We start from the raw sequence: 15321 nt of genomic DNA, 5'->3' as shown, positions 1-15321 counted from the left end.
GCTGGTTAACTTTCCACAATTTCATTTACAGTGTACTCATATATGGCAAAGAATTAGCTTTCTAGTATGTGCCATTCTAGGGAGTACGTCCCGGTCTACTGTTCAGTGTGTTTAAAACTGTCCTTAGACCACCATGTGCTCTGGACAGGGTTGATAGCTTCTTTTGCACTCTGCATGTGGTCAAGAACACTCTAGGTCTGTAGCAAATTAGGGATGCTAATAGAAACATCTCATCAGCGTATTTTGCTTGACTGCTGTTGGAAGTGTTTCAAATCTAATTCAGTGTTTGGAAACTGAGAGTACCTGGAACCAACCATGGCTGGCTCAGCTAACACATCACCAGAAAGGAGACTGTGAATCACAGTCTTGTGTCTTCCTTCTGCTGCTCCAAGCATTGCTGTAGGTTTATGTTTGTTAGGATCTGTATGTGCTCTCCAACATAGCAGCCTCTGTGAGAGCTGCCTTAGGGTTAGGATTAGGGTTAGGATAGGATACCAAATTAGCCATGAATTTGTTCTGCAAAAGAACAAGATCTTACTGCAGGACATGTTTGGTTTTAGCTTGGTTTTTTTTTTTTTTTTTCTTCCTTAACTCCCTTGTAGCTTCACTATTTATGTTAAGATTTTGCAGAAGTATTTTGAAATATAGCACGGGTAATATGGACTGATTCCTAAATGACACTGGATAAGAAGCTGTAGCCAATAAAGTATTGACTTTGTGACCTAACTGCTGTCTAATGTGTGTGTTGGTACACGGCAATATTTTGTGCAGCCTTGTGACTTTTCTGGACAGGAAAAAACTCCTGAAAGCAGTAAAGATTCCTATGTCCTAGAAGTGACACGTTTGAGTGTCACTGGAACTAGATATTCAAACGAACATAAAAACTCTGTCTCTCCAAGGCTGGTTGTAAAATTGGAAAGCAGAATTAGGAATTGCAATTCAAGTTTGATCAGTTAAAGTTAGAAATATCACTGATTTCTTCCCTATCCCAAGTCCAGTGAGCAATAGCTTGTGACTCCATTTCTTTTCAAAGAAATGTAAGTTGGAGAAGTGGTAAATGCAACTTTTCTGCATGAGATATAAAGACATTTGTAGGGAATCAAATTTCTTCCTGTAAGTTATGCTCTGCATTCTGTTTAGCTCTTTAATGGTGAAGTTTGCACACAGAGTTCCCAGTTTCAATATTCGCATGATTTCTTTCTGAAGACAATTAATTTATGCATAGTCTCTTGTTACAGAGCTCTAGGCTTGAGAAAAATTTTTGTGGAAAATGGACATACAAATTAATTTGACTCATGCAATTTACTGAGGCAACATCATGGAAAATATAGTCTCTTTTCTGCAGTAAGCAAAATATGCTGGGGGGAGAGATGACCTTCGGAGATAAGGCTGAAATGAAGCAAAAATGCATTCTCTTCCTATTTCACATTGAGGCTGATTTTTATCAGAACACTTGGATGCATTTGGAAATGGAGTTTAAGAACAGGGATGGACCTTCATATGTACCTGTGTGACTCTCAACATTACCTGGACAGTTATTTTTATTCTGCTTGTCATATACTAGTCTTTGAAGTGAAAGCTCCAAGTGAGCAAGGTACTTAAATGCCTTGTGTGTGGAGTCTGGAAGAGATAATTCCGAGTGTGTAAACGTGAAAACTGTTTTAAAATGTGACTGCTTTAATGTAAATGGCTCTCTTTTTTTTAAGAATTCATTTTTGTGCGTATATAAAACCATATTTCAGTCTATTTTATTTCTGCAGCAAATGAACTCAAAAGATTATTTTTATTTTTTTTTATCCGTTGCTTATATATGGTTGAGTTCCCAGAGAAGCACAAAGCTGGCTTAAGGACCTGCACACAGTCATTTGTAGACAGGGCAAAAATCTTGTCGGCTGCTTTGCTGTAAACAGAGCAAAGATCTGTTTAACTCAAACAATCCTCTCCCCCTCCCTGCAAATCACGGGGCCACATGAGCTTATGGGTTTACAGGCAAATCCAACCCTGCAGCTGGGGATACAGGGCTGAGGAGAGAGCACCCTGTGGGGTTGGGCACCAGGGATCACTGTGTTGGTTTTGAACATGTCATGCATTTCTCTGGGGGTGTGTTTTTGTTGCACGTGTTGCCTTGTAGGGACAGGAGCGGGACATGTTTCCTCTATGCCACTTCATGGCTCTAAACTCTTTTGTTAGGTCATGATGTTCTGAACTGTTAACTGAAAAGGAAAAAAAGAAACAGAAGACTGTATTTCCCCAGAATTAGATGAGATGCAATTCCTGCTGCTTATAATGGATTTAATTAATAGAGATTAATTTACCTGGCAGTGCTGTACTCTGTATGCACTAGGTAATATCAAACCCAGAAACCCAGAGGGTTTGCTCTGGGTAAAAATAAAACCTTGCTGGGTCTTATTACTGTAAAAAAAACCCCAACAAACCCCTATTAATGCTAAATATATAAGTATTACATATTATTATAAACATAAGTATTCCAACTATTGTTACAACAAGGCTGCCCTCTTCCTCTGAACCCTTTCTACCAGAAAGCTGCATGTAGCATAGCTCTTTGATTATGTATGATTTCTTCTACTACAAAAGTAAGACACCCTTATGATTAGGTGGGTGTCAGCCTATACAACATATTTGGTAACTCCAGTTTCTAACCTTAGTGGTACAAAGGACTTTAACATACCTCATGTAAATTCAGCAGAGAGGCAAAGATGGAAGATGAAGAGCCACTGATTCATCTTGTTACTCAAGATGTGACTGCCAATTCAAACTGAGTGTTTTACACCAGAAATTGTAGTGGAGCAGCTCATACAGGTAACTTTTCTGAGGATTTCACTGTGAGAATTCTCCAACTGGCCAGGGGAAAAAAAATATATAGTGGGAAACTAAAAGGATAAATGGCCATTATGTGCTTGTTACTACTCATAATTTTTGTGCCTTGGGATTTTAGAAAGTGATCTGCTCTGAAAGAGGCTGATTTTTTTCTGCTGTGTACCATATGAAAGTCTTACTGTTCTAGCTGCTTTCCAGGCTTTGGTTTATTTTGGATTCTCATGACTGCCTAGTTTTTTGAGGGTTAGGGAGGATGCATCCATGGCAAATAAAGTGCTGGCTTCTGTAATACTGGCATTGCTGTAGATAGCTTAAATCTTGTTTGTGAGCCTACATTAGTATTGAAAGACCGAGGCTCTTAGAAGGTCTGTTAGCACAGGCTTTCCTGGCCCTGCTCTGCAGCCTGGGCACACTCAGATCCTAATCCCCTGTCAGTCACCAAGGGAAGGAAATGCCTTTGAAGATCCTGAGTCAGTGCCAAAAGAATCAGATGGCCACAAGAAGAGTTCTTAGAAATTTGTTAGTGACTGGCATGTTAATAATGTTAAAGTACTTAATCATAAAGCAATAACCAGAAACCTTTACAGTCCAGTCCACCAAATTTGTACAGTTTTCCAGAAGTTTTCAAGTGTTAGACTGCTTAGTTTTACCTGCTGTGTTCACATATATGGAATTACTAAAGAAGAGATATCTTCTAGAAGTGTCAATGAAGTGGCAATGAAGTCTTTCAAATAAGCAGTACATCCTTATGTGCAAAACTTTTTAAGTTCCACCCTGCAGTTTTCATGTTTTTCCTTTAAAAAAATGTGCTCAATACAACAGAGATGTCTCCACAGCTGACTGCAGAGATACCTTGTGCCTCACTCCTGTTATTTTAGTCCCTAACATAATAAAAGATTTTCAATCAGTTTTGGTTACGAAAGGGAGCACAGGAACAGGTTTCTTTAAATTCATTTTCTATTGGTGTGAAATTTTTGTGATTTTTCTTTTTCCTCTTGCCCCCAAATCCATCTCATATTTCACAGACGAGAAAACAGAGTGATGGTGTGTCACATCCAGTTACATCAGTCACATTGGCAGTCATTACTGACACAGCTTAATGCAGTCTGACTGATGTAATCAGACACGATGTCTCTCACAGTATACTGTGTCACCCTGAGAAATATAAAGAGACACAGATTTCAGAAAGACACAGTTAAGGGTTGTTTTAGAAAATGAATAATAACCCGTGGCATTGTGTCTATGCATGTGCACCCAAAACAAGCAGGTTCTTCTGGACAGAACAAGGCCAGTGTGCTAAATTCATCTCTGTAGGGAATTTAAGGGATTTTTTTAGCCCACTTGAATGAACTTCATTTATAAATGAATTAACACAACTTTCTCCAATAGTAATTTCTTTTCCTGTTCCTCATCTAAAACGTGATGATATCCATGTCAAAAAGTTATTTTGAGTGTGTCCCTTTTTGGGATACCAGGTTTGCGACCTCCTCAGTGCATCTGGTTTCAATGAGCTGATCTGAGATATCTCATGTTTGGTGCTCCAGAGTTGAGGCGACCCAAGCAACTCACCACAAGGAAGTATATTTTAACTCTGGAAGATACTGTGTAGCATGAGTGCAGTGTTTTTTGGTTTTTCTTTTCCATGACGGGTGTGTTCATTGATGGCATTTTGAATGTACTTTACTGTTCAGCTTCAATAGCTCAGATGCAAACACAGCTACTTTTTTATGTGTTGTTAGAGCAGGGATAACATTTTTGATCATTAGAGGCAGGTTACGGACTGGAGGTGCTCAACTGGACCTGGTCATTTCCCAAGTTTGTTTGAATTTATTGATCCAAAGTTCAGCTTTAGCTTTCCTGACCTCTAGAACTGCATATGAAATCTGAGGCCCACTGAAGTCAGTGCCAAGGTTCCCTTTCACTTCAGGAGGGCAAGCTCAGATGTGTGGAGTTCACTTCTGGGACTGACTGAACTTGAAGTTGTTTGAAGAAAGTTGTCCAGCTTGTTAAAGTGACAATTGGATAAGACATACCACTTAAAGTTTCTCTGAAGGATGCTGAGCCTGTGAAAAACTACCTCACTAAGCCAGTGAGAACTGAAAATTCCATTGAAATAGAAAAGATATTGATCTGTAACAAGAAGAGAAACACCTGTCTATACTAAGAAAGAAAGAAAAAAAAAAAGGTGGCCCTACATCTTGATTTGGGATTCATCCATATGACTAAAATCAAAGTAGTAAGTATTAATGTGATTCTGGACTCATAAATTCTATTGGAGACATCATCAAGCTGGAATTATAAGAGACATTTAATGTGTTGGACATAAATGTAGCTATCAAAAGTGTTTTAAAAATATAGAACTTAATCTGTACTTCCTTTTCCATCTCCAGAATTATCTTTTAATGTCTGTTCTTAAAGCAGCACCTCTAATTTGATTGGTGGGGTTTTTTCCCTAAAAGTGAAAAAAAAAAAATGAATGCAAATAATTTGTGCTTTAAAATACAAAAAGAAAGAAAATTTACAGGAAAACATATGTATTTGTCTACCTCTCCTGCCACCAGCATTTTAATGATCACTTTACAACCTTGCTATCTCTGAACCTAGATCCATTTCAGCTTCCTCAGCTTAATTTGCATTCAGCATTATTTTGCTGTTTTGGGAAGTATTGATTGAGAAAACAATAGAGCAGTTTTTATACAATGTCTGTGAAAAATGTAAGAATGAGAACAAGGAGTTGCTCAGCACAAGGGCCCATTGATACCTTCACAAAAACATTAAGTCATTATAAAGATGTCATTGCCTGGTGTGTACAATATATGCTTCTGTTTAATCTTTCTAGAGGAGGGCTGTCCCATTTGTAGTGGTGGTAATTTGAAACTGAGTTTGTCCAAGCTGGTGGCTTCAGGGGTACTGGTTTACTGCACAAATACCTAAAGCAGGGCCAGCTTTCAGCTGGGGCCCGAGGAGCCAGACTTTCTGCCACAGGGTTCTCAGTCTTCATTTCAGCTGTGCTTGAACACTTTAACCTTGCACTTGGACAGTCATGGCACTACCAAGGGTTGCAGCTCTGAGAACTCAGCTGAACCCTTGAAAGAAAAGTTCCTAACTAGGAGTTGGTATCTCAAAACAATAGTGAAAAATAGGGGAGTTACAAAGATTATGCGATGACCAGTTTGCAGATAGAGGAGAACATGTCACTTTTATTGAGCAACAGTAACCTGAGAGGTGTGGGTCTGTCACAGTGACTGGTAAATGGCCAGGCGTGGGTTCCTAATCTCGTAGCTGTATCTCCTAAATCAGGGTAGCAAAGGAGCTGCCAGTCTGGGTACCCATCATCCACTGAAGATAGCCCTGGAAGGCCATTTAATATTCTCCTTGTGCCAGCTTTGTAACACAGAGGCTACAGGAAGAGCCATAGTCATGAAAGTATTTGAATAATTTGTAGCAGAAGGTGAAGCACTTCTGCTTAAAACAAGCTACAATTTGAGAAGGTGATGCACCACCCTGAGTATTCCTGATTCTCATCTCTAATCTCTTGGGTTCTTAGATAAACCCTGGGATCCAGATCACTCCAGATTGTTGGTTATGGTCTTGCCCACGACAATCCAGAACACCCGTGGAAGAGCAAATGGTCAGTGCTGTTTGACTGACATCACAATTATATTCTAATTATTTAATAAACTTTAGTGTTTAGTCAGGTTTAGGTAGGTGAAAAAGACACTTTTTTTTTTTTTCCTGATTGATTACACAGAGGTAGCAGTTGAAATGCTTAACATGCTATGTAATTTTAGGTGAAAATTAATTACCAGGAATAAGCAAGACACCCCATGGTGTCACTGTTTAGTCAGTTTTCTATGGAGAATCACACTTTATTAGGAAAACTAGTCTTTTTTTTTTTTGGTGTTTTCAAGACATAATAAAAACAAACAAATTAAAATTAGTAACTGATGCATCACCTTATCATGAGTTTTCTTTCAGCGAGGAGTTGACTGTTCTGTACCATCCGTTCCGCTGCTGTTAGTGAAGGAAACAGGGTGGGTGAAAAGATTAACAAAACCTAAGCAAAAAACCTCAAAGAAATGCTATCATTCCTTTCCAGTGCAGGGACTTCCAACTCCAGCTTGGAAAAATTGCTGCTGAACCTCTTCTTCCGTGCTTTTTGATGATAGTACTGAAGAAATGTGTCTGGGCAACATAATTAGAATCACCTGGATGGAAGTGAGGGCTGTCAGGGGTGTTTTAAATTTCTTGTAGAAATACACTTTTGATTTCTCTTCATTGTTTTCAGGGGCAAGTACTTATTTGATAAGCACTTCCCGAGAACATCCACCCTCCTCTTTCTAAAAGTGCTACATAGAACTGTTGCAAATGAGGTGGGGGAGAGGTGCCAACTTTACTTTGTTTACTTTTTCCACTGACAAGTGTTTCTGTGTACAGATAATGTTGAACACTGAGTCTGTGTTCCCCTCAGGGGCATTACTTTTCGAACAGAAACAGAGGAGAGAAAACATTCTGAGAAACAGCAAATGCTTGGTTATGCCTCCCAAATAGGTAGGGGAGACTCCAGGATGTTTGCAGTACCTGAATTAGCTTTTATTCTTCTTTTTGCTTTTACTTGACTATATTTGAAGCTTTATAATGTCGCTTTAAATTTGGTGTAACTTGTGCTGCCTGGGAACAGACATGTGCTTCTTATTTCATGTGTTTGCCCTGCTCCTGACTGGTACAAAGATAGGAAGGCAAAAATAATTAATTTGTAATATTTCACGTTCTTCTTACAGAGGGAGGAGGAACAATTTCAAATTAAAACAGCTTTTCTCCTGCAGAAAAAACAGATATGTGCTTGTATCACTTCAAATTTGTATTAGACCATATTTTATTGTTGAGAAATGTCATGTTGCTAAACTGAATAATGCAACATGTGCTGACCTACTTGAATGTTGAAACACTGATTCACCTGTCATCATTTTTGAGCAAATAGAAAGATTTGTTCTTGTCTTCAAAAGGAAGGACAAAACAGAGCAGATGTTTGCAGGCATGAGTAAACCTCAGTGGATTAAGGTTACAACATATATTGTAACCTCCAAATTTCATGAAGACTACTCTTTATCTAAAGATGGTAGACCAGAAAGCTGTGATCTATAACACAAAAATTCATGACTATGTATGTCACATTAGTAGTTAACACCTACTGGCTGTATTGCACAAGAATATTCAGTACATTCTATTATAAAGGTTAGTATTTAATATAGATGTATTCTCAAACTTCTGCATATAATTGTTCATAAAGGAAAAAGCAGATCAGCTCCTGAGCTAGAGGGCACAACTTTAGGTAGCCTATAAAAGGAGACAACATGTCCAAGCATTTGTTATGTAGGTGTCGTTTCAGAATACTCAATTTCTGTACTGAAAGAGCTCCCCAAATTTTTATTAGCCATCTGTTTATAGTAGGTGTGCTCTTGTTTTTTTCCATTTCCCTGTAATTACTACTCTGGCAACAAGAACAAGTTGAAATTGTTGCTTGTCTCCTGGAAGTTCTGCTTTCATTACATATGGTTCCCTCCATTAAAACACAGACCAGTTGCTCAAGCCACCTTAAGGGGAAGGCACTCGGCATGCTGCTCCCAAAATTAGGCATGCAGGCACACTAACAGTAGCAGTAATTGCATACATTATTTGCTGGCTGGAGCACTGACTGTGTGTATAAATTTTCAAATTATTGTACTGGCTGCAACTCATTGCTAGTGAGCATCCACTGCCACCTCCTTTCATAGGAAATGAAATATCCTTTGTAGGTAACTGTTTATGTTTATACTTAGGGGTTTTAATGATTAATGACAAATGTTTTCATGTTTGCCGTTCTCAATTGCATGCCATATGTGTTGGCCTGACCTTTGAATGAACAATGTGGTGGGTGATGCTTGGAAAATATGGAAAATATGAATACTGCTTGTATACAGCAAAGGAAAAGTGGAGGAGAAGAATCCACTTGAGAATTCCTCAGTAACTACTAATCCTTTCCCTGAGGAGCAGGCTCAGCTCTAGACAAAGCTGTTCTAAGAAATGCTTTGATTCTGTCTGATCATAGGTTCATTTTCTGTTGCTGCTGTCCTCTCTTCTGGGACCCATATAGTCCATGCATGGTGGGATGGAGGCTACTTTCCTCTGCTTTCAGATTCTATCTTGGTTGCCTTTAATTCTCAACAAGGACTGAAGAGACAGTCCTGTCAAAGCTACTCTTACAGCTGGTTGATACTCAGAAGGCCATGCTAATGTGTTGCTATTCAAGGCATATTCCTGTCCAGAACTGAAACCATTCCCTGTGCTGTGCATAGGATCTTAACTACAGGTGAGGAGAAGCTTGTTTGCATGAAGGTGCTGAGGTAGGAATGATCTCAACCATATAAGGCACCTGTGGGATTGTGTTTTTTTGAGACAAAACTTTTTGGAATTCCTCTTTTCAGTTTTATCCCATCTTAATGAATGCTGATCTATCCAGAGACATGAAAGAGGACAAGTCAGTCCAGAGTTCTTTAATGTTTATGTGTTGAATTTCTTTTGCTTTTTAGATATTAAAGTAAATGAGAGAAGTTGTTTTTCCAACAAAGAATGAAATTCAGAGGTAATTACTGAAAAGGTTTGTCTTCTGTTTCAGCCCTAGATATTTTTAGATACTACTCAAGAAAACTTTGAGCTTTTCTCTATCGCTCATCTCAGCTGCTCACCACCAAGTTAATTATTACCCACCTAAAATTCTGTATAGCTCAAATAATTGTCATCTCAGTTCCTCTCCTTCCTTTTTTTTTTTTTTTTTTTCCTCACTAAAATGTAGAACATTTATATTTCTATGGCCTTCAGATATTTAAGTTGTGGTATCAAGCACGTACTCTCAATTATCTGTCAGAATTAATCATCAAGTTTACCCACAAGTGTGTCATTTTTCACTGTGTGCAAAATAAGGAGGAAGGCCATATTTTAGTACCTACAGGCTGCCGTAGGTATAATGTTATTTTGATGTATTGCAGAGCTGCCTTAATAAATGATCGCAGGAGTATTTTGCATGTGGTAGGTGCGTAATATGCAGATGATATTTGTAGCTGACAGCAACCATCCCACTGACTCATGCAACATTTGTGCTGTAAATTTTCTGTGAGCAGCAGACACATCAGCAGTATCTCTTACATATCTAAGTATTATATTGTGTATGTTTTCACTTGTATTCAAGCAGTGCTGTGGCCTAGTTTGTTTTACCCTTAGGAAGGAAATATTTTAATGCTTGGGTTTTCCAGGTTTCTGTACAGTGACGTTGAAGAAAATGTATTGTTTCCTAGAAAATAAAAGATTTGGTTGGACAAGGCAGTTGTCAAAGATGAAACATTAGCAGTCTTGTTGATATAAACTTGCAGGTCTATTCCTGATTTATAGTTTAGATTGGGCCCAGGCAGGGCACATGTTCTGAGCTGCTGCTGTGTTCAAAATCAGAGGAACACCAAAACATAGTAATAGATATCTGCTTTGTAGTGCAGTTACATGTATCTTCTATAAGGTCCCACAAAATTAGTTTCATTGGATTTTCAGGGATATTCCACCTTGTCTCAACAAGCTCACAACCTTCAGACAACCATGGGAATGATGGGATTTTGTTCGCTGCTGTCTGACATGGCTGTCACCTCCAAAGAAAACTTGAAATTCTTGGGGGGTTTGTGGTTTGCTCCTTCCTCATCCCCACCTGTCCCACCCCAGTAAAGCTGATACATGATCGGCCTTTGGTGTCAAAGCTTGCCTGAGGTTTGAATGCTACTCTTGTTGGTTTAGGAGGTTTGTATCCAGTAAACATAGGTGTCTAATTATAGACTGGCAGTAATTCCATTTGAATGTGATTGAGAGTTCTTCTAAACAGAATGCATTTTAGATACAATAGTATATTGCAAGGTATAGTTCCTAAATTTCTGTTGGGGTGATGTTTCCACCGATCTCTTCTCTTAGGAGTCCTGTAAAGCACTTTATTTCTCAGAAACCAAGCTCTAGGTTTAATGCTTTCCTTAATAGACTGCCCCAATCTCACAGATTTTTAGTGTCTAATGAAATACAACTATGTAGTGAAACTGATTAAGTTGAAAATAGCAGTTTTCGTAATGAGGAAGGAGCATAAAAATGATTTGGCACTAAGATACTGATTAGATTTTAAAGCCGAAATCTAAATAATGAGATCTGCCAATTTGATAAGTGATATTTGGATGCAATTTTAATGAAGACAAGCCCTTTTTTGAGCTAAAGGAATGTTAGGTTAATAAGAAGTTATTTTCAGGATTTTGTTTACCTTGGAGAGTACATTAGTTACAGTGGTGACACCTGCATGTTCTGTGGGCTGGTCTTACCTTTTCCAGCAATTGAATTGTGGCCCTAGGAAGCTGAGTGATAAAACACTTTATTGCCTTTAGAGAGGTGGGGAATTCACCCTGAAGCTTCATTTTAATGTATGATAAGTTTTTGGGCAGTATATATAAAATCAAGGTAGTATGATGAAGGAAGGAGAACTGTTAGAGAGAAACCTGGAAACAGAAAGAAAAGTGAACTTCCTTTCCTGATGGATCACAGGAAAGTTGAATAATCAGCCTGAGTTGGAGGGCATTTTCCATCTTCCTTCTTAAGTTTATTTCTTGTATTTTTGTGTGCTTTTTTCAAACCACATAAATGATTAAACAGTCAGGTTAACCTGACACTAGCTCTGTTTGGGGAATTCAGTGTTATCATGACAACTGAGTCCTGAGACTCTTTCAGACCTTTAAGGCGATGTGAGTATTAGCAAGAAGAAGACATCACAACCAACCCTATTTTAAACAACTGAAATGTAATATATGACATTCTTCCTTCAAGGAGGACAGGAATCCTGCTGCACAGTGTCAGCAAACACAGCTCTCTAGTCATCCTGCAACTCGGTTGCCACAGCAACCTGGTCCCTACTTGCAGCAAAGGAAGCAAAACATATGGTAGAAATATTGTGCTACTCCAAGAAATATCAAGATTTCCAGAACAATAAAGCTTCAAGTTCAGATTTCCCTCCCAGAAAACCATTAATCAAACTGCTTTACTGTATATGTAGGAAAATCATGAAAGTTAATCTGAAAATAAGATTAATAACACCTTTCCTAGTAAACTACCTAAGATATAAATGAAGAATTAGTAGTTTAAAGCTAGGAATTTTAAAGGGGAAGTGTTTACACTTCAGTCTGGATAGTTTTCTATCTTATGGACTGACAAAACCTATGAGAATACACTGGACGTTTCCTGAATCAGAAGTTACTGGGAAGTCCTCCTTTGAGTTACTTGTGGACACAGGGCTCATTTTTCTCTCACTGCAGTGAACCTACATTTGTGTCTATAAAAAAGCATTCTCAGTAGTGCTGGCCAGATTATCCTTGTTGTGTTTTAAGAAGATACTTTAATGTTGGATAAAAAAACCCAAAAACAAAACAACCTCATAATGTGAAAATAACTACTTCCTACAGAACATAACTGCTTTTCGTCTTTTCCAAAAATCTGTCAACCATTGGAATTTCAGGTTGATTGTTTTGTTCTTCTGTTTCAATGAAAATACGTTTGGGTTTTTGTTTTTATTTCTAGAAAGAGATCTAATAGTACTAAACAGAACTTATTTCTGAAAACTTAGATTTTTTTCTTACATAAACCATTATTAATCTTAAAAAAAAAGTGATTTGCCCTGACTGAAATGAAGGAGAGGAAAAACCAATCCATGCACCTGGTGTTTTCCAGTTGTTACCTGCAGAACACACATTACAACTTGACATCTCAGTGAAAGCTTCATAATTTTTTTTTTCCTACCAAATAAGCTTATCTAAGTCATGATGACCAAAGTAGACACATCCCACATCCTGCTCATTGAATTCATTTTCCCAGCATACCACTAGATATGTTTTCTGGTGTAGATGACTATTCTTCTTTTTCACCAAAATGGGATGCTGAAATAAAGTAATGCATTTGGAATGTTTATCTGGTTGATCCTTAGTATGCTGGTTGTTAGATAGAATAATGAATGTTCCACCTCTTTGAAATCAGTGCCAGCTTTAAGACAATAATTCTTTGCATTGTTTTGCAGCTGTTCTGAATAAATTTGTTTTTCACAGCATGAAAAATAAAGTATTCTAATGCATATGAAAAATAAAAAAATTATACAGTGGTGCAAATTGAAACAAAGCTTCATTTTTTCCTGTCTGGAAGGGAATTGCAAAGTAGCCTGATTAACAGTTTCCTGACAAGCAGTATGTGTTAATAACTATCTTTATTCATTTTTCAACATAGTTAATCTGTGTTGTACAAATACATTAATGTAAAACAACCCTTTTTCAGACAATATCTTGGCCTTCAAAATTTGTGTAGCACACTAATTTCATATTCTGACTTGGAAGGGACTCACAAGGATCATCAAGTCCAACTCTTAAGTGAAAGGCCTTATTAAAAGCAAGTATTTTTAGCATGAAGCACTATCAAGAAGTGGAAGCTACTGCAGAATCTAGAGGGTCACAAACGTCATTTGTGCCTTGATTAAGCAATACTATTTAATGTTGAAGTCACTGTATTAGAACAGTGACTTGCATTTACTTTTAAATGAGTGCTTTGAACACACCTGCTGTGTGTTGGAGCTCTGATGCAAGTCCAGCTAAGTTTTTCAGATCTTCATAAAATTGTCTTCATCTGTCATCTTCTTTACAGCAACACAGCTCTGTCATGGTCCTTGGCTTGCAGGAGATGGAGAGGATTCATTGAGTCTTCAGGAAGGGAAGGAGTTTTGAACTAACAATCTGGTGAGTTTAGAAGAAGCAACTGCAGTAATATTTTGCTGTGATCCCTTGGTATAAGGTATGGTATCAGACTAAAGTCTGCAAAAAATGTAGCTAATGTCTAATAAAAAATCCCAGTGAATTATAAGAGCTAAGTATTTAATCAATATTTTATTTCTTTTGACTGATTTGTATAGAACTCACATTTTTAGTAGTTGCTTCTGAATAATATTTAGTACACAGACTATGTGTATACATACAAGTCATTGTGAGTAAAGACTATCTGCCCAAAACATGTTGTGAAATAACTGAATTGGTCTTGTAGGTCAACAAGAAAGTTTTTTTACACCAAGTTTATGGTACAAGCATGTGGTGTTGTTTTTTTTCTTTTTTGGTTTTTTTTTTTTTTTTTACCAATGTTGTAGAATTCCTCTTAACTGACTCCTTGACTGGAAGTATATTAAAAACTAAGATGAGAAATGTGAAGACAAACAGAAATCCAGATTCAGGACTTGAACTGAACATTCAGAGAAGCATTTTTTCACTTAATGTGTTTGGAAGTCAGCTCAGATTAGTTGCTGATAAAGTACATTTTTTCATTTTATTCTAAATTCCAAACATTATTTTCTAAATAGAGAAGGCAGCATAAATGGGCTGTGTTTTGACCCAATGTCAGTTCTACAGCTGACATTTATTCCAGCCATTTTAGTAGTAGCATGTGGACATCAAGTCGTTGCCCATTGCTCCTCTGGAGAGAGTTCTTCAAAAGTTAGATACTCTTCTCTCCTTTCTGTCTGTACTCCTCTGCAATCTGTTTTGGAATGGGACAGCCCCCTGTCTTGAGAACCACAGTTTGTACTTGATGAATGGACTGTTTCTGTTTTGCAAGAAAACAAATATACTGAAAACATCTACATTATGTTCCCTGAAAAGTTCACTGATGACACAGAATGCAGCTGCATATTTTGTAAATTGACTTAATGCTGCAGAGAAAATTTTAGACTGTTTCTCAGTTCCCAGAGTTTATCACTAGGTAAAAGGAACACTTGGGGTCCTTTCCAAGTCTGACTGGTGAAAAACAAATTGTGGTAGTGTTTGAGGTTTAGTTAAGATAAGGTTTTACTGGGTTGAATTCTTTAAGAGGAATAAAGGCCTCCCAGTTGTCACCATGAAGATCAAGGGCCAGGATAAATACAGGACCTGGAACACAGCCTGATAGCAAAGGAGGTAAGACTTGAGATAACTGAAGGCAGCAGTGAACACCGAGGTGATAAATATGACAGCTGTTACACTACTAAGGCCAGGGTGGAAAATCATATAAAATCAGCATGATTCAATGGACAGGTTCATATACTGATAGGTTTTTCAAGCAATATTTTTATATGCAATGCTATTTAAGTAGCCTGCTGATCCTTTGCAGTAAAACCAGTAAAAAAAAAAGCTGGACTCTGTTTTATAAAACTTCATATATTTAGTAACCTAGGCTCAAGCGTGCTGCCCCATGAACTTCCATATAAATGGTATCTAGACTTCTAATTTATGAGCATATTTGAAATATTACAGACAAGAAGGATCAATCACAGTGTTGTTTTGCTGTGCTCAATGGAAGATCTCTGTGACAATAAGCTGGGAAATGGTTTTTCAGAAAAGTTTATTTGTCAAAGGAGTAAAATACTTCCCCACC

At 37.7% G+C, this 15321-nt stretch overlaps 1 long non-coding RNA gene across 1 annotated transcript in view; it reads left to right on the top strand.

The window, feature by feature from the left end:
• The window catches only part of LOC126637565 (uncharacterized), a 297103-nt gene that overhangs the window by 96692 nt on the left and 185090 nt on the right, over positions 1-15321 (top strand). The window contains exon 2 of the long non-coding RNA XR_007628349.1: positions 13570-13661. This is a non-coding gene — a long non-coding RNA (uncharacterized LOC126637565). The remainder of the gene's footprint in view (positions 1-13569; positions 13662-15321) is intronic.

This window comes from Myiozetetes cayanensis, unplaced genomic scaffold (assembly GCF_022539395.1).
Source record: "Myiozetetes cayanensis isolate MyiCay16 unplaced genomic scaffold, myiCay2020 scf15, whole genome shotgun sequence".
NCBI classification, from domain to species: domain Eukaryota; kingdom Metazoa; phylum Chordata; class Aves; order Passeriformes; family Tyrannidae; genus Myiozetetes; species Myiozetetes cayanensis.
This window is presented reverse-complemented; position numbering and strand designations above follow the sequence as displayed.